A 4575-nucleotide genomic window follows, 5' to 3' on the forward strand; every position below is an offset into this window, starting at 1 on the left:
AGGGTTTAGTGCAAAGCCTGGCACAGTGTATGTGCTCAGTACACGTTTATTAGTAGCAGTGTCATCGTCCAAAGGAAATGGGGGCACAGAGAGAAGAGCAAAGTAGGGTCCTTTGATCCAGGGAAGGGACCAGGTGGAGACAGACCCCACTCTGAGGGCAGACATTGGTGAGAGGGGATTCGGGGAGCTGGAGGGGTAGTGAACAGATATCTGGAGGAAGGGGACATAGGGGACTCTAGGGAGGAAGGGGTTCTCTGCCCAGCACCTGGTCCCCAAGTTAATGAGAGGAGGGTCCTGGCCTACCTCCCAGAGGGCATACATTTGCGTAGGATCCTGCATTTGCATAGGATGCCAGGAAATTTGCATACAAATGGCTTCCTGAGCCCTCCTCATTCCCACCCCTCCTACCTAGTCTGCGGGTCTGGGGGGACAGGAGAAGGAGAAGGGGTAAACTTCAGGATCTGGGGCCCCAGGAAGTAAAGGCAAATTGAGAGTAAGCTCCTCTTGTTCTTCCCCTGCTGCGGCTTCCGATTGCTCTCAGGAGTATGAGTCGCTCTTCACCGGACGCTCAGGGCCTTCTGAGATGCCGCTCCTCATACCCACCCACTGCACCCCCTCACATGTGTCCCCATCCTGCGCCCTCGTGACTTTAATATTCCCCTCACCTGGAATGGGTGTCCTTCCCCATTTCCCACCCCCTGTAACAAAGCTGTCCTTCACAGCTGCATGTCTTGAAGGATTCTGAAAAGAGTTCATTCCCCTTTCCTTGCCTTTGGAACTCTACAAGACTCTGTCTTCTGAACTTGTATAGATTTTATTAGTAAGGATATGGTTGATTGCAAATGAAAAAAATCGTGAAAATAAGTGAAAAGGAAAAGTTTTTCCCTCATATAACCAGGAATATCAAAGGCTGACTACCTTCAGGCATAGCTGGATCCAGGGACTCAAATAGTCTTCATCAGAAAGCTGTCCTTGCCTTTTCACGAAGACAGCGCCCAAAGCAAAGAAGGAAGCCGCTGCCCCTCCTAAAGCTGAAGCCAAAGGAAAAGCTTTGAAGTAAAGAAAGCAGTGCTAAAGGCACCCACAGCCACACACACACAAAAAATAGTTCCACATGTCACCCAGCTTCCAGAGGCCTGAGACACTGCAGCCCCGAAGGCAGCCTAAATATCCTCAGAGGAGACCCCCTGGGAGGAATAACCTTGACCATGATGCCACCACCATCATGTTCCCCCCGACTCCCGAGTCAGCCATGAAGAAGACAGAAGACAACAATACTGCAAGGCCAACAAGCACCAGATCAAACAGGCTGCGAAGAAGTTCTGTGACATTGACGTGGCCAAGGTCAACGCCCTGATCGGGCCTGATGGGGAGAAGGAGGCGCCTGTTTGACTGGCTCCCGACGAGGATGCTGTGAGTGCTGCCAGCAGAACCGGGATCATCTAAACCGAGTCCAGCTGGCTAATCCTAAATATAAAAATTTCATACTATAAAAAAATTAAAAGAAACAAAGTTGTCCTTTTCTATTTCTGAGCTCTGCTGTTCCCTTGGCCCAGACAGGGTCTTTTGTCTCCAGTGCCTCCCTATACTAGATTTCTACCCTACCAACTTAGTACACCCCCCCAAAAAAAAAGAAGGTGTCCCTTTCCTTCTAGTTCTGGCAAAAGTCTCAGGATGAATTCTCATTGGACGGGAATAGACATGCTCATCTCTGAACCAATCTTTGCGGCCAGGGGATCAAATGCTCTGATTGGCCAGGGCTGGGTCAGACGCACTCTGAACCATAAGGGCTGAGTATAGGGGATTCCCCATTTAAAAAAAATAAAAACAAAAAAACACTCGGCCTGGGCAGTGGGGGGAGATGAAACTGAGAAAGAGGTTGCTGGATGGGTAAAATACAGTTGTCCCTTAATGTGGAGGTTATGGGCGCTGACCTCCCACAAAGTAGAAAACCTTCACACATCTACAACTTGGCCCCAACTCCACAGCCCTGTCAGGATGCCTTTGGCCCGGCGCCCCTACCTCCTCCTGGTTATGCCTCTTCAGTGAAGTACTCTCTCTGAGGCTTGGTGATACTCAAAGTCAGCTCCCCAGACTCGGAACCCACCCAGTCACTTGTCAACAAGCAGAGTGGTGCTCAGCCTTATGCGTGACACAGGGCGCAGGGGTGAAATGGCAGCCTACCCTCTTGGGGCTTGCCTCCTGGGCTCACCTGTGCCCACCAAGCACAGCCAGAGGAGCTGAGCCTGGGGAAGAGAGGGTAGGAGGGGGCCTCGTGGAGGAAACCTCCAGGAGGCTGGTTATTTTGCTCAAGGGAGAAGAGCGAGTGGCCAGAATTTTGCAAAGCCTGTGAGTAGCAAAGCTGGCACTAAAACCCCGAGATCCTGGCCCTCTAGTCTAGTCCCCGACTGGGGAGAGAAGGACGAAAAGATCGAAAGCAGCCCTGGCTGGTGTAGCTCAGTGGATTGAGCGTGGGCCTGCGAACCAGAGGATGGCGGTTCGATTCCCAGTCAGGGCACATGCCTGGGTTGCAGGCCGGTTCCCTGCAGGCCAACTCACAGCAGGGGATGCACGAAAGGCAACCATACATTGATGTTTCTCTCCCTCTCTCCTTTCCCTCTAAAGATAAATAAATAAATAAAATGTTTTAAAATAAAAAGATCTGAAGCACATTTATGAAGCGCCTACTTGTCCGGCCGACCCCACAGCAGGCTGCAGCGAGTCTGAGATACGCATTTTAGGGAAGTCCCATCCAGCACTTCCTTAGTGTACTTTTCAGTGAAATGAGACCGTGAGAACCGTGAAGGGGACCTTCACGGGGTTCTTGAAAAAAAAATTAACTAAGACATGGGTCAGTTCTGGATCTGTCCGTTTACAACTCTGTGATTCTGGGCCAAGTCACTTCATCTCTCTGGGCCTCAATTTTCTTATCACAAAGGGAGCTGTATGCACACTTGAATCGGAGTACACTTAAATTAGTGGCTGGCACAAAGTGCTAAATACATTTATTAATAGTATTATTACCAAGACGTGAATGCCAGTCAGTAAGTGTCTACTACTTGAGACCTTGCCCTGCTGGGAAGAGAGTTCAGGTGTAGGGGCGGGGGGAAGGGGGGTTAAGGAGGGAGGGCGGGCAAGCCTAAGCGTACACTTAGCTAGGAAACTCCCAGCCAATCAGCTCGGCGCCTCCCTGCTCGAGAGGGGCTGGAAAGCAGGGATTACAAGCACTCAGTGGCATCCTCTCCCTCAGCCTCCTGCTTCCCGCCCTCACCCCGGCACGCTGGGCGGCCTCATCAGCTCCCCCGGGCAGCCCAAGGAATGTGAAGAGGTAGGTGGGGGTGGGGAGAAGGGGGAGCAGCCAGTGAGAGACAAAGGGGCCGAGTCAGAGTGAGACACACAAAGACCCGAGAAGGCTGGGAAGATAGAGAAGTGGGACAAGGACACGGGGAGGAGCAGGTGGTGTCTGGAGGCCAGACCCTAGCCCTGGCCAGCAGAGAAAGTGGAGAGCAGGGGCTGGTCTGTGCTGCCCCCTGGCGGGCGGGCGCAGTAAAGAGGAAGTGCGGACAGGAGGACGGATGAGTCAAGGGAGGATCAGAAAACAGGCAGGGGCACAGACAGGGAGAGAGACACGGACAGAAACAAGAGACACAGAAACACACATACAAAGAGTCAAAGGGATGGGAAAAGACACGGGAAGCAAGTGAAACATACACTGATAGAAAGACAGTACAGAGACACAAAGACACCTAGACGTTAGGAATAAGACTCAGAGACAGAAATACAGAGACGAAGAAGACACAAAGACGGAGGCACTACGACACAGAGAAACTGAGAAGGAAGCGATGCAGCGACTCCCAGCGTCCGATGAGAATGAAAAAAAGGACTTGCTGAGAAGTCCAGAAACGCGACAGTCACACTTCGAGGGGCGAGAATAAAGGTCGAGAGGCGGGGGTGGGGTAGTGTTTTGGAGCGGGGGCGGGGCTTCAGAGGGGCGAACCTATGAGAATCCGCATGCCTCACGCAGGTGTGACAAGAGGGCCTGGACTAAGACTGAAAAGGGCGGGGTTAAGGACTTCAAGCGGGGCTGAGACCAGGCGTCCAGCTTTCCCCTAAAAAAACGGAACAGACAAACCAGTGAGAGGATGGGCGGAGGCGGAGCTTCACGTGAAGCGAGGGCGGGGGATGGAGGCTGCCGGGAGCCTGAAGGGGGCGTGGCAGGACCTAGGAGGAGAGGCGGGTAGGCACGACGAAATGGGGCGTGGGGCTCCTCGGGAGAAGAGGGGCGTGGCTAGACCATAAGGGGCGTGGCTTATAGACGAAAGAGGGTAGGGAGAATTCTGGGGGAGGGGCAATCGTAGAACCCCGGGAGGGGCGAACTTGGAATCGTAGGGAGCGGCAGGTGCAGAATCCTGGGAGGGGCCGGGTACAGAATACCCGCGGACGGGGAGTGTAGAATTCTGGGAAGGGGCGGGGCAGACAGCTGGGAGGGCTGGGCGTAGAATCCCGGGGAGGGACAACTTGGAATCTCAGGAGGGGGCGGGACCGGAGCCCCAGATCAGCTTGGCTGGAGGGGGG

General features: G+C 53.4%; 1 pseudogene; it reads left to right on the forward strand.

Moving 5' to 3' along the window:
• The first annotated feature begins 77 nt into the window (after positions 1-77).
• Positions 78-1446, forward strand: LOC118996341 (60S ribosomal protein L23a-like; annotated as a pseudogene).
• Positions 1447-4575: the final 3129 nt, after the last annotated feature.

The sequence above is a fragment of the Sturnira hondurensis genome, unplaced genomic scaffold (assembly GCF_014824575.4).
Source record: "Sturnira hondurensis isolate 20B ecotype Veracruz unplaced genomic scaffold, ASM1482457v3 Scaffold0001020, whole genome shotgun sequence".
Taxonomy (NCBI): domain Eukaryota; kingdom Metazoa; phylum Chordata; class Mammalia; order Chiroptera; family Phyllostomidae; genus Sturnira; species Sturnira hondurensis.